The following is a 26,836-nucleotide window of genomic DNA, read 5'->3' as shown; positions in this document are numbered from 1 at the left end:
TCTGTCAATAGAGGCCCTTGTACATGGATGCTGATGTTGATTGCATGCGCCGTGCCTGTTTCTGCATGTGTGTTGCCTGCATTGACCCATGTGTTGTGGAGGGACAGGATGGAAGTGACGTTTGACAGTGCCACTCATGTGTTATTGCTTCCTGGCTAGGGGACTATTGTACAGTACCCTGATGCTTGTGTTCTACTATGTCTCCCTCTATGCAGCGTCGAGTGAAGAAGAGGGCGGAGACGGCGCTATGGAGCAAAGCTTCGGGGATGCCTCCACCGGGCGGCGACGCAAGGCCCAGCCTCCCTCCCAGGAATTGCCATCATCTGGGAGCGAGGGGACTGGTGCCCCGTCTGCCACTACAGCTGTAGCGGAAGGGCCGGGTGAGCCCCCACAGGGGCTTGCGATGGTGGAAGACGGTGCAGAGACATCCAGGTTGGTGGTCTCCACAGAGGAGGAGGAGGCCGCTACTGAGCCGCACATGGGGCCTGGTGGGGGTAGTACCATTGGTGCAAGTGGTGCAGTCCAGGGCCAGGGGCAGGAGGTAGCAGAGGTTGCCGCGGACGGGCCTGTGCATGTCACTGTCCCTGTGACTGCACCACCATGCACCAGCAGGGATGCCCCGTACCAGGCCCGTCCGCAGGTAGGGGGGAGGCCCACGTCATCTGGCACTCCACTACCTGCGGACGAGGAGACCGCTGACCGTATGAGTTCCATCCTGATTGGTGTTGTGTTGCGCACGCGTGTCATTCGTGATGATGTGCGTGCTTCCTGGGGGGACCACGCACGCCATCACGAAGAGCTGCGTGGCAACGTGGTACAGTTGGGAGGGGCCCTGGTCGGAGGGTTCCTACATGTGTCGAGCACTCTGGCGGCCCTCTCCTCCTCTGTGGAGACTATGCGCCAGTCGTTCTCCCTGCCGTCTTACGGCCCATATTCCACCAGGGCCCCCTGTGGACCTGGCCCGACTAATGCAGCCAGCTTGGTGGAGCTCCCAGCCCTGCCACAGTCGGGAGTCGGAGGTCCAGCAGGGGTGGACACCCCACCAACTGGAGACCAGCAGATGGAGGATGTGCCGGCATCATCGGCCAGGGCACATGGACAGCAGCAGCAGGCTCTAAGTGGGAGCGATGATGGCTCGAGGCCATCTACATCAGAGGGGCAGCATCGGCCGGAGGGCATGAGGACCCTGGAATGGGAGTGTCTTCCGTGTGGCGGCGGTTGGGCCAGCGGATAGATGCAGAGCGGCGGTGGGCAGAAGAGGCGTGGCTCACCATGGTCAGGGCGGAGTTCTCCATGCGCCGGGCGTTGAGGCTGGCTGAGTGCCTCGAGGCAACTCGCAGGGAGTTGGAACAGGCCATGACTGCATCCCTGCGAGACCTCTGGGTCAGGGCAGAGGCCCACCTCCAGGACATTGACATGGAGTTCGATGATGCCCTGGCCCGGGACATCACAGAGTGAGCAGTAGGACTTGCCGGCCGCCATTGTCATCAATGACATTTGTGATGTCATCTTTGATGTCCTGGGTGTTAGTCTTAGCAGTGCACGGTGGTGGCGCGAGTTATGGTTGCTTAGCTTACCATAACTGGCGAATTTCAAGGGTTTTTCGGTTTTACTTGGAACCATAACGTCCCTTTAACAAAGTTTTTTTCACTAAATTTCATAGGTTTTTAGTAGCGCAACTTAACCATAACGTCCCTTTAACAAAGTTTTTTCACTGAATTTCATAGTTTTTTAGTATCACAACTTAACAATAATGACTTTGACTTTATATACATGTCACATGGAACTGACTAGATCTCTTCTTATGAACTTGATGTCTGCAAACTTATTTAATGTTCGCGGACATGTTCGGAGAACAGTACCACTACCTAAAAACTGTGGGGGGGGGTGGTGGGGTATGTTTGATTGTTATATCATAATATAGGAACATTTAACAAATTCAACAAGCAGCACACAAACACATTATATATAGTAATACATAAGAAATGTAACCCATATATGTAACACACTAACCATTCATTTAAATACAATATGTTCTGAAATGGAATATACCACAAGAAGATAAATTGGCTTCCAACATAATTACCTCACAGACACAACAGAACTGAGAACAAGACCAGACCCACTGAATACATAGGACTTATCTTACCAGAAATAGTAAGTGTACTTCATTTTACTCATATATTTATATTTATTTATATTTATTTCCCACATGAAGAAATGTCACAAGATAGTGAAACTAATGGTAAACACTTTATAATATAAACCATTTATTTATTATTTTTTTTATATACATTTAACATATATATTATTTTTTTGTACAGAGCATACCAGAATAGAAAAAACTTCAGAAAACCCTGTTATGGATAACAGTCTTCACAATATAGAAGAAAAAATGGATGTATTGTTGGCTAATTTTAATAATTTAAAAACTTTTGTAGAAAATCATTTCAAACCAAAAACCTCGTACCATTGCCCCACATGTACTTGTCCCTCCTCACCATATCCCAGTCAATTATCCCCAAACCCTCTCCATAATCCAAAACGTTTTGATGAGATTTCCATCCCTTCTTCACCTAATACCAATCATGTTGAAACCCCGAATTCTCCTGTTTTTGTTTCTGCCTCACCTTCTCTGTCATAAATTATTAATATATGTTAAATAAAGTTTAATTTTTATACTGTATTGTGAATAGTTTCCGTTTTTTTTTAAAAACAATAAAAGTGTCCGCGGACAGTGCGAGTGTTCTGAAATGTTCGTACATAAACGAAAATGGAGGTGTCCTGAAGAACACCACACCTGTTCGTACTGTTCGCTAGCAAGTTGAAACTGTTCTAAGAACACACGTGGTGTCCTGAAATGTTCGTAAAGAAACAAAAATTAAAGTGTTCTAAAGAACACTATATCTGTCCGTAATGTTCGCTATCAACTTACAACTGTCCTAAGAACACAATTGGTGTCCTGAAATGTTCGTAAATAAACGAAAATGATGTGTCCTGAACAACAGTACAACTGTTTGTAGTGTTCGCTAGCAACATGAAACTGTACTAAGAACACACGCGGTGTCCTGATTTGTTCATAAACAAACAAAAATTAAAGTGTCCTAAAGAACACTATACCTGTCCGGTACTGTTCGCTAGCAAGTTCAAACTGTTCTAAGAACGCTATTGGTGTCCTGAAATGTTCATACGTAAATGAAAATGGAGGTGTCCTGAAGAACACTATACCTGTTCGTAGTGTTCGCTACCCAATTGAAACTGTTCTAAGAACACAATTGGTGTCCTGAAATGTTCGTACATAAACTAAATTTACACGTGTCCTGAAGAACACTATATCTGTCCTTACTGTTCGCTACCAAGTTTAAACTGTTCTAAGAACACACGCGGTGTCCTGAAATGTTCGTTTCACGTGTGACGCACTTTTAATTACTTCAGAACCCGAACAGTGTCCGTAGGACATCAATGCGCATGCGCTAACCAATCTCCGTGCACTTGGTGTCCTGCGGACAGGCGCTTCCTTCGCGGACTAGTTCGCAAACGGAACATATGACCGCGCCCACGCTCATCGTGTGTCCTGAAATGCGGACACTATTCGTGTCCCCGAACAATTTAAAAGTACATTTTCAGTTAATCCATAATATTTTTCAATACAACCTCACCATGGCACAAGTCCCACATAGCAATCTTGAGTTTCTATATACCTTTTGAAACTTTCCGATCCTTTTTTTGTGTTCGATCTGTCCGCGGACAGTGCGCATGTCCGCGGACCGCGCACAAGCACCCCTATAAAAGACCACGCCCAAGAGCTTATTCCCATTGTGTTTCTGGCTATTCTTCAGAACACAGTGATTTTTGCTGCCACCTGCAGACTACACCATCATCGAGATGGCATCCTTGGCTGCTGAACTGCCACTTGGTGCTGCACCTGCTTCAGCACCACCCCCATCCCCTCCACCACCACCACCTCCCCAAGGGCCTGAAGAGGGGAACAGGAGTGAGGATGCAGAGGAGGAAGAAGAGGATGATGAGAATGAGGTAGAGGAAATCCCTACTACCCCCACTAGGCGTGAGTCTTGGGTGTGGCGGTTATTTACCATTCATGGGAATGGTCCTAAGGCTAGTGCGAACCGTGTTACCTGCAATGAGTGCAAAATGATACTCAGTCGCGGGAAGCACGGTAAGTACAGCTTTGGGACCACTACTATGAAGCGACACCTGAGGTCATTTCACTCTGGGGCTATTCGCAGGGTTGTACCTTGCGAAGAACGTAGCAGGTTGATTTCCTCTACTTCATCCTCTGTTTCTGATCCTGTCACCACAAGGACCACCTCTGTGGGACAGCGTCTTTCTCAAGCTGCCTCACAGGCCATACAGAATGCTGATGACCCTTACCTTTCGAGGGTCACAGTTGTATGTATGTACTGTGACACAGTACTCTGCAGGAGGGAGCGACTTCGGAGTGCTTTTGAGACTATCGTCTCAGAGCACGAGAAGACCTGCTCACTACCCAAATAAAACCCACTCTACATCTTCCTCTCTCAGCTCGCCCTTTCTTATCCCTGTGGTTGGTGTCCCCCCCTTTACCCTCCTTTACCCTCCTCTCCTAGTGTGTCGTGTCTGAAAAACCAAAAAAAATACAAAATTACAAAAATCAAAAAAAAATAAGGCTCTTTTCAGAGCCTCCTTTCCCAGTTAAAAAATAGAAGTGAAAATAAATGAAGCAGGGCTCTTTGTATTTTTTAGAAGTCTGCGGACAGTTCGCGAACATTAAAAAAATTGGGTTGCTACTCCATCACAAACATTGTAATTTTCTCTGGAAAGAAGTGGTGGCTCTGAAAAGAGCCTTTGGGTGGTGTTTGTAAGTCAAAAATTGTAGATGCTTAACATCTACTTCAAAATCGTTGTTGTAATTCCAAAAAAGGTTGCAATGCATTTTGTACATTTCTCAGAAAAATCTGATTGCCCGCATAAGTAAGATGGACTCCATCTCTGCGAAAAATGTATGTACTACAAAACATACTATTTTCATTGTGAAAAGAAGACATGCCAAAATCTCTTAGAAAGCCACAAACAGCCTTATTAACATTGCGCCTTGCTTTTTCCATTTGTGGACCAAATGAAGAAGAACAAAGCCACATTTGTCTCTGCGCAATCCGTGAAAATATCACTTGAGAATTAGGAAACATGTCCATAACATTCCTAAGTCCTTCTTTCATAGCAAATTGCAAAAAAATTCCAGTCACATGTCCTAAACTGTTCCCTCCACAGTGAATTACAATTATGTCTGGATGTTGCTCTGTCTCCAAAGTAGCACAGAGAGGTAGCAAGTCCAACCACTTCATTCCACGTACTCCATGCCAGTGTACTTCCACATGTGGGAATCCAAGATCTACAGCTACTCCACAGCTTTCTGCATGCACCTTCAACCAATGTATCCACAAATCTCCTAAAATCCAAACAATCTGTTTTCTGAAACACACAGCCATAGCTATCTTTTGTTCTCTCAGCAAAAAGAGTATCTGAGAAAATCTCTCCTGGCACAACACACCCACCAAACTTTCCTAACCAATCCCTTTCAGTGCTTATTCTCATTTGCATGACTTCTGAACCCAAAAATCCCCGGATGTAACTCCCGATGTCCGCGAACTACCGCCATGTCCGCGGACATATCGTAACATGAACAGCCCTTCTACCATTTCCACTACACTCTCTCTGCCATTCCCTCATTGGATGTACCTCAAAAATCACATGACCATGCACCAATCACATTCAAGACCTCTACATCTAACTGCATCATCATAGATCAGCACTGCAAATGTACTCTGAGTCTCTCTGAGTACAAGTGTCATATCATTGGCAAGCAGCATCTATCAGAAATACTGTACAAGTCTTCAATATTTCTACTTGCAGCTCCATGCATATCCATATGCATGAACACAAACTTCAGGTATGCATATTTTCTGTATAGTAGATGAACACATTTTCAAACAGACTTTTACCTTGTAAAATCTGTAAAATGAATTTACTGTACTTTGTTTAATTTCCTAAAATCAACTATCACTTATAAACCTTTATACTTTTTACTTTCATTTTTTAAATGAAATATATAGACTACATATATTCAAACAAAATTGCATGCAAACACAATCTATGTTTAAACCTTTATAAAAATACTTATACAATTTCATATTTTTTATTTATTTATTTATTTACTTAATTACTTTAAATTAGACATGACATTGAGGCGCTATTACCTAGAACAGTTTACTTACAGAAATAGTGGTATTCACTAATATATTATAAATTTCACAAGACATAGTAAAGATATTTTTTTTTTGCTACAGTTAGTCATTCAATACAATTTGTTCATTAAGAACATATCATATGTACTGAACTGATGCAATGTATCTTATGTAAATAAATTAGTTTAATGGTTTTACAGAAGACACTGAGGATTTCAATTAAAAAAATCAATATCTAAATTAAAAACAGTGCTATATACAAACAAAGTTACTAATTTGAAGCTTTTACAATTGCAGTGAAGACCAGTTTCCTGAAAAGAAGCAGCCGAATTCGAAGAAGAAAGAAAAACTAAGAAGTTACCTGTTAATTTAAAAAAAAAGTAAGTAAAATATCACCATAATATTTGTATTATTAATCAAATATGCTCTAACATTAATACGAGCTATTTCGGTTTCTAAAAATAGAGATTTTGTACCATTTTTTCCAAAAATTTCCATGTCTTAAACAGCGATTTACAGCCAGAATGGCCCACAAATTTCTATTTTTGGACAAACAAATTACCCAACTGAACCACTACAATTTTCATATTATAGAACAAACAACTGTTTTCATTGTATACATTAGATTTACTATTTGTACTTTTCCACACCACTAGCTTACTTTTTTTTTGTCATCTGAACCCCAGTTTAGTAACGCATAAATTCAAGAATACCTATCCCTACTAGTTTTAGTTCCCAATGCACAATCACACACCATTACATACATCTTTATCATCTTACTCAAACACTCATGCACACAGCACACATACATTCCAGAACACCCCAACCCATATCTTCTTTATTTTTTTCAACAGTCCCTAAAGAATGCCTACCAAAAGTCAAGTCCGTAGAAAGCAACGCAAAAGTAGAGCAAATGAAAATAAAGGTGTCCAACATAAGCATCTATCTCTAGCAGAATTTGTAAAAAAAAGTTGAAACAAAACAGCTAATACAATCATTTAGTGAAACACAAGAAGTTTCAAGTACAACAACTTCGCTTCCTCTATCAAAATGTAAAACAAACCAAAAAACAACTAACAGAAAATCAGCTATCAGTACAGATAAAACTACTTCTTCAAATTTTAATATAGTGCAAAGTAAGCATACCAAGAAAAGTATTTTAGCCAAAATATACCGTCACAAAGTCCTTCAAAATCTTATAAAAACAGGAGAGAAATCAGGTTCAAAGCTTAAAACCTATCGTAGGAAATTAATCTTAGAAGCATTGATGGACAGTGAAATTCTTCTAAAAAAAAATGTATTTATTTTACTGTTAAACAAAATGAAACCACTAACAAAACTAATAACTAAATTACAAAAAAGACTTCTCAATAAGCGAAATATCAACAGAAAGAACTCCTTAAGTATCAGCGGAGGTGAATGGAATCACACTACAAGCACAGAACCATATTTTAATGAAGAAGCGTACAAACAAAAGCAAACTAATACAATTGCCATACATAGCAGTGGTCGAGGTTATGAAAAAGTGAATAATACCATAATGGAACAAGAAGTACTTCTTACAAAAATATGCCCTGAAAACTTAGAATTACCCCTCCATTCAACTGAATCAGAACGTCTAGTGTACAAATGGCCATGCACGTCAATGTGTAACATTCCCAAACAATGTTTCAAATCTTTACGCCAATTCCTCAATAAATATGTAAAAAGCAAAGACAAAATCAAAATTAAATTACTGCAAAATATAGATACCTGTCCAGTGCGCAAGTACACAGGACTACAAGGACATTCATTGGCCTGCATTACAGGACCTACTTGTAAAACCACTTTCCATGATATCAAAAGGATATCAACACATCATTCAACTATAAGAAATCTAGTCTATAAACTGTACTATGCTAAAAGTCCTGCTTTAGCACTAGCAAAGTTAAATAACATCCTTCTACATGGTACAGCAAAAGACCTACTTGAAGAAATTCACTATATCCAGAAAAAATATTTTGGAAGTGAAAGCCATTTACAGAATGAAATAGCTTTAAACCAATTAAGCAACAATTCTACACATGGCAACCTTTTGCTAAACACATACAAAAAAGAAATACTAAAATTTAAAAGTACATCAGCTGAAGTACCAAACCATGTATGTGTATGTTGCCGTAGAATTTTTTATAAAAGTAACACAAAAACTGTGGACCTATCATACAAAATATAAGACAATGAAGATTCTAAATGGTTTGAATTAGCTCTCTACCTTGGAGCAGAAAACAAATATGAAATAACTGAGCCCTTAATACTTTGCAGTTATTGCACTACAAAACTTGACAACAACCAAACTCCTTCACGTTCTATCACAAATAATTTGGAATTATACCCAGTATCAAAACCTCTACAACAACTTAATTTATATGAGAGCATCATAATTCAAACAGTACACCCATTTCAAGCAATAATACGCCTTCAACCAAAAACAGCAAAATTACCTCCCTCTGAATTGGTAGAAGGCATTCGTGGAAAAGTAGTTTATTTACCATTAAATCTAAAAGAAAATGTGCATACTCTAGGAGTGCAACGACCAATGCAGCAATCTTTAATTATATTAGTAAATGGAGTACCTACAAAAGACAAAAAAATATGGCAACAGCTGGTAGATTTATATAAAGTTAGACAAGCCTTCCAATATCTTAAAGAGAATAATGAATATTACAAAGAAACTAATATTGAAGAAAACTTGAAAGATACAACTGAAATAATTCAAGAAACACAAGAAGCTGGTCAATTTGAGCTACTAGATCCTGCTACAATATCAAATACTTTAGACTATTATACAATTCATCCTTTTCACTGTAATGACACCGTACAAGATGAACTGGAAACTTACCAAATGCGTCAAACAAAAGGATCGCCAATCAGTATATGGGAAAAAAGTATAGAAGCACATGATTTTCCTCTACTCTTTCCTACTGGCAAAGGAGGAAGGTATGATGATAGACCTATTCAAATATCAGCTTCAGAATACCGCTCATTACGGATGTATTCTGAAGATCCCAGATTTAGACAAAATGTGGAATACATATTCCACCTACTCTTTGAAAGTGAACTAGCAACTTTATTTTACGGAGTTGCACACATATTAAAATCAGGATCACACTTTCAAAATATGACAGCTACACAATTATTAGAGAAAGTGCAACAAAAGGATGAGGTTTTACAATCAAATATTACAAATCTATTAGCAAATATGCGTGGTACTAAAGAGTACTGGTTTCGACGTCATGGAGATGTACGTTGTATGATCAGAAACCTTGGCCCACCCACATGGTTTGTTACATTAAGTTGTGCAGAATATGCATGGGAAGATTTACATGATTTCCTACGCATATCAAATAAAAACAAAACAAACATAGATATTTTAACACCTGGAGAACTTTGTTCTTTGGATCCTGTTAATGTTTCAAGATATTTTCACCATCGCTTCATTGCTATTCTACATTTTATTTGTAATAAAACTGTTCCTCCCCTTGGAGAAGTGCAACACTTCTTTTGGAGAAAAGAATTCCAAGCCATAGGAGCACCACATATCCACATGCTTTATGGATTAAAGATGCTCCTAAATTTGGTCAAGACAGTGATGCCACTGTTTTACAGTTTATTGAAAAATATGTCACTTGTGAAATTCCATCAGAAGCCACAAATAGTGATCTTCGTGCACAAATTTTACAATTTCAAAGACACAAATGTGGAAAATATTGTCGTCGCAAATACAAAAACAAAGGCAAATACTACACCAAATGCCGATTTGGTTTCCCTAGACCAGTTACAAATACAGGTCAAGTAAACAACCTCATGTCTTCAGTTAGACATAGTGTTAAAGGTAAGTCACCTAAAAATACATATTACATAAAAAGAAAAGAAGAAGAAAAATATACCAATGATTACAATGCAATCATTGCCCACTTATGGAATGCAAACATAGATGTGCAGTACATTGCAGACAATTCTACTGCAGTTGCACGATATGTCACAGCATACTTAACTAAAGCAGAAAAGACAGAGCTCCAAGACCTCTGGAATGACCTGTCATCAGATAAAACAGTATCTCAGAAATTATACAGCTTGGGCATAAAAATGCTCACCCATAGAGAATGTGGATCTTATGAAGCAGCTGATCGTTTAACTGGTACTTCATTGTATGGTAAAACTGAAAATATAGTATGGCTAAGTCTTGGTCCAGCTAAATCTAGAAAAAGAGTTCTAAAATCATATGAAGATATAGAAACAATAGCCAAACATGATCCCAACAGTCAAGACATTTTAAAAAACAATTTATTGGACACATACTACCCAAACAGAAGTAATACTTTGGAAAACATGTGTCTATACCAAATAGCCCAAAACTACACATACAAAAATAATATGAAACCTGATGAAAAAAAAGGTAAATATGGAGTGACAGACTGTGAAGGCAGCTTAGTTAAACTCACTAAACCAAATTTAATTAATCATATCAAATTGTCATTGAAGACTCCTCAACATAAAGAAGTATATTACATGTCCCTGCTACAACTCTTCAAACCATGGCGAAAAGAAGAACAATTACTAGATAACTATGACTCATATGAGGATGCTTTCAAAGCAAATGAAAGCACTATAACTGATGTAAACTTTACACAGTACAAAACAATGTTGCACAATGAACAGCAACATGAAGAAGAACTCCAAGCCCAACTAGATCAGGATACTCCTGACAGTAGTCAACCTTCTGTAACAGGAAGCCAAGAACCACTGGGAGAACCACTAATAACAAATGAGGCAGAATTAGCTATGATAGAAGTAGAAAACACCATGTGTCAGTATGAAGATAAGGAAGACTTAACTATACTTCAATCAAAACTAAACCATGAGCAAAGTAGCATTTTTCAAGAAGTAACAAAACAAATTGCACATGGTGTAAAACATGAAAATAAAGAATGTTCCTGCCATAATTATAAACCTATACTACTGTACGTCAGTGGTGAAGCTGGTTCTGGCAAAACATTCCTAATCAAAATCATTAGTAAGTTCCTTCAACAATTGACAAACAACAAACTGTCAGCTGTTGTCACTGCCCCCACAGGTTTAGCTGCCTACAACATAGGTGGTGTTACATTACACCGATTACTACTATTACCAGAAGAACACCAGAACAAATTAGACTATTACAAACTTTCTGCAGAAGCTGCAATGGAATTACGCAGAGTATTGAAACAAATGAAAATGCTACTAATAGATGAAGTGAGCATGGTCTCCAACCTGATGTTAGCTTTGATTCACCTCAGATTACAAGAAGTACTCAAAACAGACTATGAAGAGCTCTTTGCAGGAAAACACATTATTGTTTTTGGAGATCTGCTTCAATTAACACCAGTAAAAGGTGAACCTATTTTTAAAACATTAGGGCACAAACTCTGCCGTAAAACTGTTGGCAGCATTGGAAATGTCAACCTTTGGCAACATTTCCAATACAGAGAATTAACAGAAAACATGCGCCAATCTGCAGATCTAACTTATGCCAACATTTTAAAAAGTTTGAGAGTTGGTATACTTTCTAAAGAAGCAGAAGCAACATTGAAAACCCGGCACAATCATGCACTTCATGGCGATAATGCATGTGCTACAGATGTTATGGAACAATTATCCCACAAAAATGTCAATTGTATGGCCTTAATGCCAACTCTTGCAAGCTGTCTCAAATTAAATGAAATAATGTCAAGTAAAGAAATGCAACCAATAATGGAAATTAGCGCCACAGACAAACTAGATGTACATGGTATGACACTACCCATGTGTGACCAAGCCACAACAAGACTAAATAATTGAGAAAAATCAATCTCAAACACAGCAGGCTTAGAAAAGATTTTAAAATTATCCTTAAATTGCAGAGTAATGCTTAAACCTAACCTTGACGTGGACCAAGGACTAGTTAATGGAGCACTGGGTACAGTTGTTGGCTTTCAAACATACCCACATGACAACGAATTCAGTTTCTCAATATACTCTTTGACAAACTTTCAGAAGTAAAACGGATAGGACGCTCAACAGCTAGATTCCTTCTTTTCAAAGATATGTATGTACGCAGAGAACAATTTTCTCTAACTCTTGCATACGCAGTCACGATTCATAAATCACAAGGTCTTACCCTAGACAAAGCAATGATAGATATTGGTAACACAGTCTTTAAAGAAGGCATGAGCTACGTAGCACTGTCATGCTTACGTACACTTGACGGTCTATTTCTAATCAACTTTGATGCAAGTAAAGTAAACGCTGATATTCCTTGCATTTTAGAATATAATAGACTTTGCTCACTATACACTCCCCATCTAAACACATATTCTGTTCCACAAAAACTAAAACGTTGTAAAAGAAAACTAAATCAAACAGAAATGCAACAGGACGTCACTGCAAATCCTCCAAAGAGAGTAAAAGAAACTAATACTTCATCAAGTACCACAAACAAAAAAGAATCAATTAGAGAAAGTAAACCAGGTACTTCTTTAAAGAAGGAAGACAAACTCCAAAAAAAGCAGTTAGATACAGAACTACCTGGACCATTTAAATTCTCAAATATAGTTGGTGTAAGTTGCTATGCAAATGTAGCAATGAATATTCTATTTCAATTACCACCAATTGTTGACAACATTTACTTACACAGTACAGACCCATTGTGTTTGCAAATGTTAGTACTTCACAGAAATGCAGCAAACAATCCTGACAACACATATAGTGTTTTTGGAATAAGACGACAATTGGACTACTGTGCTGGAATTGTGAAATTCACTATAAACTCACAGGAAGATCCACAAGAATTTCTAATGTACTTACTACAAGTACTGGAAAACAAAAACATACCTATAAATGAAATCTTTCAGATTTCATACATGTGGAAACAAACATGCACTCTCTGAAACAATGTGACACAAGAAGAAATCCCCAATGAACGCTTCATATATATATCAATACCAAATTGTGAATCCATTCCATTTCAGCAACTTGTACAAAATGCAAACCATGGTAGATTATGCTCTACCTGCAATTCAGATAATCGCTCCATGTTAGTAATACAAACACATAGTAAATACGTAATACTAATGCTTCTACGTTACAATGCAGATGGTACCAAAAACAACTGCAAGCTGACTGGATTCACACATGGTCAAATATCACTTGGTAAGAAAACCTTCACAACAATAGGTACAATCTCCCACGCAGGAGCCACAACCAATTCAGGGCACTACACTGCATATATAAAAAAGAAATGTGGATGGTTTGAATGTAATGATAGTACCATTACTCTAAAGCAGAGATTACCAGCAAATCTTACAAACGCTTAGTTGATGTTCTTAAAACCAAAATTTGATAAATAAACTGTATTTAAACCTTTAAGTAAATTTGTGTTAAAAAAATATAAACTGTTAGAATACTCCAAAAGCTATCTAACTGCTCAAAGATTCTACAACAACTAATCAGATAAATGAATACCACTAAACTAGACCAAAAAATACACAGTTAGAATACGCCAATTGGTATCTAACTGTCCCAAAATTATAAATTTGTGTTAAAATAATATAAACTGTTAGAATACTCCAAAAGCTATCTAACAGCTCAAAGATTCTACAACAACTAATCAGATAAATGAATACCACTAAATTAGGCCAAAAAATACACAGTTAGAATACGCCAATTGGTATCTAAATGTCCCAAAATTTAACAATATCCAAATAGATACATCAAAACCACTAAAATATATTAAAAAAATAGACAGTTAGAATACGCCAATTGGTATCTAACTGCTCCAAAATATTATAATATCAAAACAAATGAAGAATCTGTTACTGCTCCAAAAAAAATACAACAAAGCAAAGTATAAAGCATTAGCCAGAAACAACAAGTGAACACTGAAAACAAACAAACAAATAAACTGTAGCATAACAGAAAAAAGTTTTTTTTTTAATCCAACATGGATTTTTTTTTCTCCCACAGACCCAATGATTTTAGCAACAAATACAGAAACTGAGCAAATTGCACAGTACTCTGATTTGTACTGTACTAAATATGAGGGTAAAAAAAAAAAAAGTATATTGCTTATACAATGTAATAAGTCATTACAAAATACTAATACTAACATGCTATTTTCTTTTATCACAGAAATGAAGAAGAAAAACATGGACTCCCATTACTAGACCAAACAGTAAGTATACAATAATAAGGACAACCATAGCAGCATATCACATCCATAGTATCTAATACCTTTGTTCCTTATACATTTGTTTTTCACCCAAAGTTATAAGCAAATATGAATGTGATATGCTGCGGTGGTTGTTTCCAGGGCATAGAGTCTTGGGTGCATGGCCAAATGGCCATGCACCCAAGACTCTATGCCCTGGAAACAACCACCGCAGCATATCACATCCATAGAGTCAAACATTTCAACTATGATCTATGGGAAACTTTTAATGTCCGCGAACAATGTGAGTGTTCTTAGAACACTTTGAACTTGCCAGCAAACAATACGGACACCGTTTTCAGGACACCCCCTACGAACATTTCAGAACAACGCGATAGTTCTTAGAACACTTTCAACTTAACAACGAACAATATGGACAGCGTCCTAAGGATACCCCCTACGAACATTCCAGGATACCGGGAGTGTTCTCAAAAACGTCTTCAGAACACCCCCATTTTGTTTATTTGCGAACATTTCAGGACACCGCGGGTGTTCTTAGAACACATTCAACTTGACAGAGAACAATACGGACAGCGTCCTCAGGACACCCCCTACGAACACTCCCCGGACACCGCGAGTGTTCTTAGAAGCGTCTTCAGAACACCACCATCTTGTTTATTTGCGAACATTTCAGGACACCGCAAGTGTTCTTAGGACACATTCAACTTGACAGAGAACAATACGGACAGCGTCCTCAGGACACCCCCTACGAACATTCCAGGACACGGGAGTGTTCTTAGAAGCTTCTTCAGAACACCACCATCCTGTTTATTTGCGAACATTTCAGGACACCGCGAGTGTTCTTAGGACACATTCAACTTGACAGAGAACAATACGGACAGCGTCCTCAGGACACCCCCTACGAACACTCCCCGGACACCGCAAGTGTTCTTAGAAGCGTCTTCAGAACACCACCATCTTGTTTATTTGCGAACATTTCAGGACACCGCGAGTGTTCTTAGGACACATTCAACTTGACAGAGAACAATACGGACAGCATCCTCAGGACACCCCCTACGAACACTCCCCGGACACCGCAAGTGTTCTTAGAAGCGTCTTCAGAACACCCCCATTTTGTTTATTTGCGAACATTTCAGGACACCACAGGTGTTCTTAGAACACATTCAACTTGACAGAGAACAATACGGACAGCGTCCTCAGGACACCCCCTACGAACATTCCAGGACACCGGGAGTGTTCTTAGAAGCGTCTTCAGAACACCACCATCTTGTTTATTTGCGAACATTTCAGGACACCGCGAGTGTTCTTAGGACACATTCAACTTGACAGAGAACAATACGGACAGCGTCCTCAGGACACCCCCCTTATGAACACTCCCCGGATACCGCGAGTGTTCTTATAAGCGTCTTCAGAACACCCCCATTTTGTTTATTTGCGAACATTTCAGGACACCGCAAGTGTTTTTAGGACACATTCAACTTGACAGACAACAATACGGACAGCGGCCTCAGGACACCCCCTACGAACGCTCCCCGGACACCGTGAGTGTTCTTAGAAGCGTCTTCAGAACACCACCATCTTGTTTATTTGCGAACATTTCAGGACACCGCAAGTGTTCTTAGGACACATTCAACTTGACAGAGAACAATACGGACAGCGTCCTCAGGACACCCCCTACGAACACTCCCCGGACACCGCGAGTGTTCTTAGAAGCGTCTTCAGAACACCCCCATTTTGTTTATTTGCGAACATTTCAGGACACTGCGAGTGTTCTTAGGACACATTCAACTTGACAGAGAACAATACGGGCAGCGTCCTCAGGACGCCCCCTACGAACACTCCCCGGACACCGCGAGTGTTCTTAGAAGCGTCTTCAGAACACCCCCATTTTGTTTATTTGCGAACATTTCAGGACACCGCGGGTGTTCTTAGAACACATTCAACTTCACAGAGAACAATACGGACAGTGTCCTCAGGACACCCCCTCCGAACATTTCAGGACACCGGGAGTGTTCTCAAAAACGTCTTCAGAACACCCCCATTTTGTTTATTTGCGAACATTTCAGGACACCGCGGGTGTTCTTAGAACACATTCAACTTGACAGAGAACAATATGGACAGCGTCCTCAGGACACCCCCTACGAACACTCCCCGGACACCGCAAGTGTTCTTAGAACAGTTTCACTTTGCTTGCGAACAAAACGGACACATATTGAGTCTTTAGAACACCCCCTATTCAGTTTATTTAGAACATTTCAGAACACCTGTGATGTCCGCAAACAAATCGAACACAAAAAGAATGTATAACACATAAAAAACACAACTTTCATCCTATCGCATACACTCCCACCCTCCCCAAACACTCCTACACACCAACACACTCTACAAAATACACATTTTGAACAAAGTTTCACCGCGCTGTCCGCGGACGTCCGCGAATCCAAGATGGCGGGCGCTACCGAAAAATCTGACGCTTTTCATGCTCAACACCGTCCAATCAGCGAACACGTTGCATGTCCGCGAACATCACGCAAGACGATTGGCCAATCAGGACACTGTCCGCGGAGCGAACAGGGAAGTGTGTCCGCGAACCGAACACAGATATCACTAATTTTTTTTACCTACTTTTTGGTCATTTTAAAAAAAACTACTGGACGGATTTTCACCAAGTTTGCAAAAGCACGCTTTTGGGACCAAGCCGCTGCTCCTGGTCCAAATTTGGTGGAAATCCGTCCAGCGGTTTGGGCTGTAGGCGCGAGCAAAATTATTTCCCATTCAGTCTATGGGAAAATAAAAAGTTTTGGGACCCCCCTATAACTTTTCCCCCCCTGGACGAATCCTCACCAAACTTTGCAAAAAAGTTCAGAGTGACCCAAATACTTATTTTGCAAAGTTTGGTGAGGATCCGTCCAGGGAGAGCGAAGTTATAAGCCACCCAAAAAGTGCTCTTCCTATGGAAACAACAACTTAACCATAACTACATGGCCACTACCGGATTTACCGCCCCATTCCAAGGTGAGTGGGGCGGTAAATCCCCATTTCCCATTTTCCCTTCCCCATTCCCATTTTTGCCCCATAGGGCATAATGGGAGTGGGGAAGGCGCTAATTACGCCACCGTAAATTACGGTGGCGTAATTAGCATCATGGCGGGTTAGCGCCATGGATTTTAACGGCTGCTAAAAGCAGCCGTTAAAATCAGAATAGGCGTTAAGGGTTAACGACGGCGTTATCCCTTAACGCCTGGGTCGTAATGAGGCCCATTGACATCTATGGAATGTAACCCTATGGATGGGAAATGGTAGATTGTATCCCAGGATTGAGTGTAATAATGGCATTGTACACATGCATTTTGTATGCTGGTAGATTATTAACCATGAGCATGGATCACATAGACATAATGGGGGTCATTACGACCCAGGCGGTAAGTATGCCAACTTTACCACCATGATGTAAACTACGTTTACACCATGGTGGATGTCGGATTTACCGCCCCATTCCAAGGTGAGTGGGGCGGTAAATCCCCATTTCCCATTTTACCCTTCCCCATTCCCATTTTTGCCCCATAGGGCATAATGGGAGTGGGGAAGGCGCTAATTACGCCACCGTAAATTACGGTGGCGTAATTAGCACCAAGGCGGTTTAGCGCCATGGATTTTAACGGCTGCTAAAAGCAGCCGTTAAAATCGGAATCAGGCGTTAAGGGTTAACGACGGCGTTAACCCTTAACGCCTGAGTTGTAATGAGGCCCAATATGTTTGTTTTGTCGGGAGATTATGATTGTTGTAAGTGAGAGGCCCCCCAAAAATAGAGTTAAATTTCCCAATGGAGTCAATAAAAACGCATCCCAGGAGGGAATGAGACCAAGACCAAGTGCTGGTGGTATCAAAGGCTTTATCTAAAACAGGGCAAGCAGAATCTACTCTGCTCACGCCGAGAGCGCTCTGCAGAAAACATGTTACGATTCATTTTTATACAGGAAAATCATCATCAAGCTGAGGGAAGGCCAAGGGGACACATGAACAGTTGGGATTGGTCACTAAGAGTGGACTCCTATAGGTGCCATAGGGTCGGAGGCACTTGGTTGGCTTGAGGGCACGTGGTGAGACTATGACGTTTCCTGGGTCAATCGGTCAGCTGGGCTCATCGTGTTTGTATGTAGAATCGACACTTGTAATGTTTCTTTTGTTGAATAGCCATTTTAACATTTGCCCTTGTGGCCACACACTCCCATTCATTCACTACCATAATCTGTTTGTCCGGTAAGCTCAAAGACCTGTATCTCAAAACACTTATGAAAACATTGTTCAAAGGCAGGTTATTTATTACTGGCCATGGATTAAAGTTCATCCATTAAATACTGCGCTTGACTTGTTTTGACAATTCAGGATATACTGACTAAGGGGTAGAGCTCATGGGGTCATTGTATGCCCTGGGATGTCCATCAGACAACAACAAAGAGGATTCTAAATATATGGCTGTAATGACTAGGTCACAAGAGGCACATACCATCATGGGCATACATTTCATTGGGGGGGTTTAGTGATCAGATATCCAAATATCATTAAATCTCTGCTGATCTATTTTGACACCATGAAGGGTAGAAGAGAATCTAAACCTCTTTACGGTATGGTTCCTCATTGCACAAAGACACATGACCTTCAAAACACAATTATACATGCAGGCTTTTACACGTGGCTTACTATGTTGTATTCAGGTCATACTGGTTTAAAGTATACTATATTTTCTGTCTGGCTAAACACTCTCATCATAACAAAGAAAACAAAGAACTCATCAAGAAATAAAAATGTGTTCATCTTTCATGAAAAGCAGTTAATGGCTTGGGGTCTGTGTGTGCAGCTTTAGAAGGGATTGTGTCTTGTCGAGAGTGATTAGCTGCTGTATTATGTTTACGTGATATTGTACATGTATTTACATTTGAACTTATGAAAATTAGGTTGTTTAGTGCTGGCGTGTACAGTATTATACTGGTTATGCATTACGTTGTTGCGATCTATTTCTATGAGCATTTTTGTATCATATGTTAATATACATCATACTTTCATTATTGGGCGTTAACATGAGAACTTCATGAGAACTTCTAGTTACACATATATGTTATATTGTTCACTCGTATACATATTCCCCCATCATTAGGTTTACATGATCTCTGATGCAAAAGGAATGCAGGCTCTGTCCTCATTAAGGCGTGAATGCTCAAACAGACTCAAGGGTCACTTCTAACTGTTGACTCTGTCCAAAGGGGTATGGGGACTATGTTCTTTATGGCCAGGGTCTGTGGGGTGTGGGGGCAGGTTTATAGATACGGATGGTTCTTGCTCTGGCCCCTGCTCATGGCTGTATCTCGGTCAATGAAGTGAGACAGAAGACAGAAGATACAGTGTGAATTTTGTTGCAATCTCGCAGCCAGTCTTCTCATGGCAACCGAACAACTCCAGAGACGGCAAAGGGGAGGAGGTGGTGGAGGAACTTGCTTGCTGTGCGCGCCTGGCTAGGAGAGCTGCAGGTCTGCATTGAAACTTCACAGCTGTCTTACCATTACAAAATGGAGTTGGTAGTTTACAAAATGGAGTCTTATTCAACTCTGGTCTTACACTGTCATAAGGGGTGTCACAAGGGGGGGTCACAGTTCCTTGGGGTATTCCCGCACAAGTGCTCCGGGGCCAGGGCCCTGAACCCAAAGCAGCCACGACTTGGCCTACCCAGGAAGTGTAGGAATAGTGGAGGGGGGGTTCAAAGATGCCCCCTCCTTCCACTCATTGTATACAATGAATTGATATAATGTTGGACAGAGGTCTAAATCGCTCAGATATACGGACCATGTGTATGACTATGTGTATCAATATTTACGGATAACGTTCCCCTCTTTTCCACTTTTAGATTAGGGGGGACTTCACATAAACAACACTCTTAGGTCCATAATATATGTTAACTACATCACGGTAACCCATGCTTTTATATATCCCATCATACAAGGTTATAAATCTATTCCTGTTAACAAATATAGCAGTTATGCACACAGGACTAGCATTATCTCATCACATGCCTACAGTATTAACTGCACACACATGTGGGATGTTTTAACCCACTTATGCTCTGCTATGCTGCAGCACTGTGTTATGATGGTGCCAGAAATAGCAAAATGGCTGCAAAACCCTTGTGCGCGCCAAAACCTCTGAAAATGCAAAGCACAAAAAGATGCCTGCCCAATCTGCCACGCATGTTATCAGTGGTGGAACAGAGATCTCACTCCTGGAATATGTCACTGGGCTCCACAACAAGTGAAAATGGAGTACAGAAGCAAAAGCAGTGCTTTGCTAAATGAAACCCCAAAATCATGCTTTAAATCCCTTTTTCTTTGTTGCTGAAACTGCAGAATGCCGGTAAAAAACACCCTCAAACATCCAAAGTTCTTGCTGGGTCCTACAATTCACTTTGTTTAAGAAATCATTGTGAACTTGCAAGGTCCCGAAAAGCAGAAAGCATAAAGGGATTTCCACAGCAAAAGTGACCTGTCTGTGGATGTCAAAAATCTCTGTGCAGCAGAGGACTGCAGAGATGACAGATGTCAGGAGCCTGACTGATTAAACTTTAAACGTGTATAAGAAACCTGTTACTGAGAGTAACCTATGTTGTAATTGTTTGATTCCGTGGTTTACAATCTTGAATGAGAATTCTAGCTGCTATTTTGAAATCACAGGTTTGTTTTAAGCTAAGGAAAAATGCAACAGAATTAACAATTAAATCAAGCCTGGTTAAAGCTAACCAAACTGGACTAACAGGTTTCCTCACAGAGGCCTTTCCCTCCAACAGGAAATCACACCAAAGCGATAATTATAGGGTTTGGAAAGAACCTGGTCTACAGAGGCATGAGGTACAATGAACAGCCGCTACTGAGGAAATGTATGGTGTGAGGACAGTCGTAAATGGCCTCTGCCAAGAGCAAACATGGAGGGGATTGCTCCTGAACTGCAGGCAGACAGAAAGAGGCGGACCCGAACAACCATCTGTGGCTGAACATTAACAAATTATTTTTTTTTTAAAAGACTTATGATTTGCCAGTTAAAATTGTGAAAAATATAAAAGTATCAGATTTGTGAATCTAAATTTTGGCCGCAAGTTTCAAGAGGCAGCAAAATCGTGTGACATGTTCTTGAAAGAAATGGCAGAAAATCTTATTTTACACAAAATGTATTGCTGCTAGAAGTATGAAACTTTATACACTTATGCCCATGTTAAACGCGCACACTTTTAGAAATGTGCTTATAAATTGGACATTGTGTTCCTGATGAAAAGGGCAAAATTCTGTGAAAAGCCGAGACAAGATCCCATAGCTACAGGGTTTTGATGGATAGCTGCTATATAAAATATGTAATCTGTATATGTTATTGTTATAGATATTGCACATGTGTAAATATGTATGGTGCCAAAAGTAGATTTTGTGTAAAAGGGGCTAGGGGTGGATTCTCAGCCTCATAAAATCACACCATAAAGGTGACACTCTGTTTCTCTCCTCCTATCAAGGAGGAGAGGAGACTCTGACCCTATCACCTGTCAAAGGGGCGAGCTTAGGCTAAACCAGCACACACATCCCTTTATCATAGCATAAATAGAGACAGCTCACCACTCAAAAAGACAGATAGATTCACCCACTATCCTGATACTGGCGGAGCACCCTGCTGCTGAACTCTACATCTTCCTTGCTCCAGACTCCGAAAACTTGGCAAAGTAGAAAACCATTGCATAGCTGACCCATTTTCAGCTAGGCCTCAAATTCCAGAACCAGAACCCCACAAACCTAAGGGGAAGCATCAAAATACAGCCGGGCTGTGCTGTACTGCTTGCCTGCTGAAATAATTATCAGAGCCAAGAAGGGCAGATCCAATCCAGTCCTGTGCCGTGCTGTGACCAGAGTCCATTGCAGATCCAGTCCAGTCCTGTGCCGTGCTGTGACCAGAGCGCCTTGCTGTTTGCAGATCCAATCCGATGTGCCCAGCCGTCTGTCTTAGAACCAGATCTAATTCCCTGACCAGAATCTTGACAGACCACAATCCTGACGGTTCAGTTTCAAAACATATCTAGTGAGTATCTATAGATAGAGCTGTGTCACTAGCATATGTTCCTTGCTTAGTTAATCCCTATCTTAAACCCACCCTATCCTGTATTCAGAACCCGCATTGTTAGGAGTATTGATGAATTGTCTGAACCCTCCAGCCAAACCTCCTATCTTCCTCCCATTGTAGTACTGGTAAAACTATCTTTGCGCTGATCTTTTCTCATCTGAAGAAGGCGAGTCCTTAGCAGGCAGTCATTCTGATCAAGTGGCTGTGTTCCTGTGGGGTATTCGTTTTGTTCATAGTCATCGTCTAGAGTAAGAAATCCTTTTGTTATTTTAAAAGTGCAATCCTGTTTTCCATTCTTGCGCCTATCTCAAAAAAACGACCTCCACTAAAACGTCCATAACTTCCTCAGTTTCTGTGCTAGAAACAAAATTCTGCTTGTAGCTAACATCCACAGCTTTATATTGCATCTAAACCTGCATCCTAAATCCATACGGTTCTGGGGGGTTGAGGGGTGTGCAGGGGGAACCTTTAACCACAGTGCTATCTGATCTGATCTGAACACACACACAAAAGTATTATTTCTGTGCTGAATTGTTTTGCTCACTATTATTCCTTGTTTATTAAAGAGATTATTAAGTGTTACATCACCCCATTGGTGATTATTGTGTATCCATTAACCCCTTAAGTGCCATGGGCGAGGCATCTCATCCTTGGAATTGCATATGTAGTGCCAAGAACGAGATAGCTTGTCCTTTTTGACAACTTGTTTTGTGTGAACCCTGCACTGTCAGGGGGCTGGATTACCTTCAGTTTCACGTCGGTGTGCGTAAAGCACGTCGGTGTGAAATTGAAAGTAATTTTCACTGCAGCAGCCATTTTGGGCTGCTGCGGTGAAAATAGAAGGTGAGTGTTCCCCTTTCTCCCGCTCAATCTTTGGCTTTATTGCAAGCCGGAGATCGAGGGAGGTGTCGTTGTAAAGGGGAGATTCCCCCCTTTCCAACAACACCCTGTGTGACAGCATTACTGCCCGCAGTTCGGGCACAGGGTGCTCGATGCACGGGCATCAATGCCCACAGGACCACCAGGGAAACGTTTTTGACGTGGGGGGAGGGGGGCTGATTACAGTAAGCAGACCTCTCCCCCCAAGCCCCCCAAAGCATGGGGGCTTATATATAATGACCCCTGGGGGCAGACAGGTGACTATCTGCCCCCAGGGGCGGGGGCATAAAAAAAATTAAAAAAAGACAAAATGAAAATTACGTGATGGGAAGGGGGAGGGAGTTTGGGGGCTCTAGCCACCAGGGATTTTTTCAGAAATGGTGTCCTTGGAAAGGGGAGATTCTCCCCTTTCCAAGGACATCCTGTGTGACAGCAATGCTGCCCGCAGATCGGGAGCAGGGCGCTCGATGCGCGGGCAGCAATGGTCACTTGACATCAGGGATGTCTTTGAATGCAGGGGGGAGGTGGGGGTGGCTTACAGTAAGCAGCCCTCGCCCCCCCAGCCCCAAAGCATGGGGCACATATGTGTACAACCCTGGGGGCAGATGGTTGATTATCTGCCCCCAGGGAAGGGGGCAAAAAAAAACAGATAGCAACTGGGGGTGGGGGTCAGGGGCCTGGGATTTTTTTGCCCCCTGAAATGTTGGTGGCTCTCCCCCTCCCACACCAAGTGGAAAGGGGGGCCACCCCTTGTAGCCCTCCCTGGGGGTAGAGTTATGCCCCCAGGCAGGAGTACATGAGGTGGCCCCCCATCCATTTGGGGGGTGGGGGAGGGCCACCAGGAAGAAGTGTGCAGGCCCCCCAAAGGATGGGGCCTGCGGGTTAGGCCCCCCTGGGGGCAGATGGCTGTTCATCTGCCCCCAGGGAAGGGGCAAAATAAAAAACAAAAAATAAAAAAAGGGAATTTTGGGGGCCACTAGCCACCAGGGATATATTTTACAGAAAAGGGGGGTAGCCCTCTCCCCCTCACCCCAAGGGGAAATGGGGGCACCCCTTGTAGCCTCCTTGGGGGCAGATATCTGCTCCTAGGAAGGGGCATCTGACCCCAGGGAGGGCTGCATGAGATGCCCCCCTCTTATCTGCCCCCAGGGGATGGATGAGATGCCCCCCTGCATTTGGTGTGGGGGGAAGAGGGTCACCCCCATTACATTAGAAAATTACCTGTCAGTTTAGGGTGCCCCTCAGCCCGCCCTAAAGTGTAGTGTACACATCGCCAACAACAGAGGTCATACTTTCTCGCGTTCCCACAGGCGCCCGACGAAAACTGTACCTCACATGTGTGCTGGCACCTAAACAACCCTCTGAATATGAAGACTAACTGAACCCTCTGGGATAAGTCTGTTCATCCCGAGCGTCTGCCACATGCTTCAGCCACAACTTCTAGGGAATTATCTCATCTATCCTTATGACACTCTCCCAAACCACTATTTTCTTATCTTCTATCATAAAAGGCTCTTGGAGCCAAAACTGTAAATAAATACAATCATGCAATTTGCTTCAATTGCACTAAAAGGAAATCGCACAGTAGAGTCACTTTGCTGTCTCTGCCCAATCCCGCCCTGACATCTGTCAAACCTGTGGTCCCTGCAAGAAAAATGTGTTAGGTGTGTATCTGCCATTATGTTTCAAAATAAAGGAAATCATTGGTATGAGATTAAAAAATACAGTCTTAGAATCTATATCAGTATTGCCTTGATTTTATAATCAGGGGTGTTATGTTTTGATGGAATTATGATTCAATGTATCACACAGGTGCATTATTTATATAAATATTTTTTTCTTTTCTTCTATCACAAAATACGCTTAATACCATAAGCATAAATATATAGACCTCCAACTCCAGAATCTGTTACAAACAAATATTTTTATATCCACATGCTAGTCACCCCTACACTGCTCCTCCGCTCAAACAAAAAACTCCATGATATGCATTGCACTGTTGACTGAAGTGGATTAAAAATGTGGGATATTAAAACTAAAGTGAAGCACATAAACGCTTGAGTGAGTAATTAACTTTTTTTATTCTCAAGAAGATCAGTCGCTGTGACCTCCAGCTCCAGTCACCTTTCTGCTCCAACTGCTGCCTGGCTGGGTTACTAAAGTAGCTTAACCATTTCACACAACAGATGGGTTCCATGTAGCCATGGTTACCCAATACAGCACACACAATGAGGGGACACATATTGTATATAATATGTATCTCCTTTCAAGTATGTTGCATAATAATCCCATAGGTCACAAAGGCCAATCTTTCATGGATAAGTAGGCCGCAATGGTCAAAACTGTTATCGAAAACTAGGCTGCTTTTTTTCCAGAAATCAATAAATATAATTGACATGCAAAAGCTAAACATTGGTCTGAATAAAACATATAAGTAATATATTTTTAAAAATGTAAGGCAAGGCACAGTAAAACACAGTCACAACGAGGTTTCCCACAATAAATGTGTCATGAGGGTGTTGCATTATTAAGAATTAAAGAGCTTTTGAAGCTGCAGGCTTGAGAAGGGGGTTGTATTAGAACAGTATGACAGAGCAGAGGGGTTTGGAGGAAGGCTTACTCTATTTGGGTTTTCTGTGAGCTTCTCTTTCCGTCCTGTCTCCTCCACTTCCAACAGAGCAAAACACTTTGGGTATGATACAAGAAGGCACAAGTCACTTGTTACCTTGTAAAGGATTGAACCACTTTATTAGGAAGTGGTGTCCCACTCCTTCCATGATTTCTCTTGGACCTTAAAGACACAACAAGTTGTGAAGTGAAGGCCTGAGTTTTAACGCAGTGACAAACTCTGCTCCCTTTCCATCCCCAGGGTACATTGGGGATGAATGATGTTGGACTCAGACCTACACTCTCTGCCAGCTGCACAGGGGGGCAGACTCCACACTGATGGTGATGGACTCCTGCAACTGCCAGTTAGGCTCCCTGACTGATAGTGAAGAGGTAAAGAATGAATCTTGACCAGAATTGGGGCTCACATCACAAGCGGGAAAAACCAACTGGATTCCATTGTCTTTGCTTCGAACCATCTTCAAACCAGGAGTTGACTGGATTTGAATGCCTTTCAACTAAAGGGACGTGTGGTCAGACCTTTAGCACTCACTCCATACCTCGAACCACCATTGTTTTGCTGTATAGAACCAGATCATTACCTCATCACATCAGCTGAGCATGTAACCTGCTATGGCTCAAACAAGAAGTTTGCCACTGTGGAAGCCTTTCAACAACTGTGTCTCAAATAGCACATTGAACCACCAGCAACTTCATCATCATCTGCAAGCTCGACCTTCAC

This window comes from Ambystoma mexicanum, chromosome 5q (genome assembly GCF_040938575.1).
Source record: "Ambystoma mexicanum isolate Mex_15411 chromosome 5q, UKY_AmexF1_1, whole genome shotgun sequence".
Lineage (NCBI taxonomy): Eukaryota > Metazoa > Chordata > Amphibia > Caudata > Ambystomatidae > Ambystoma > Ambystoma mexicanum.
The sequence above is the reverse complement of the archived record's forward strand: the minus strand, read 5'-3'. Positions refer to the sequence as shown.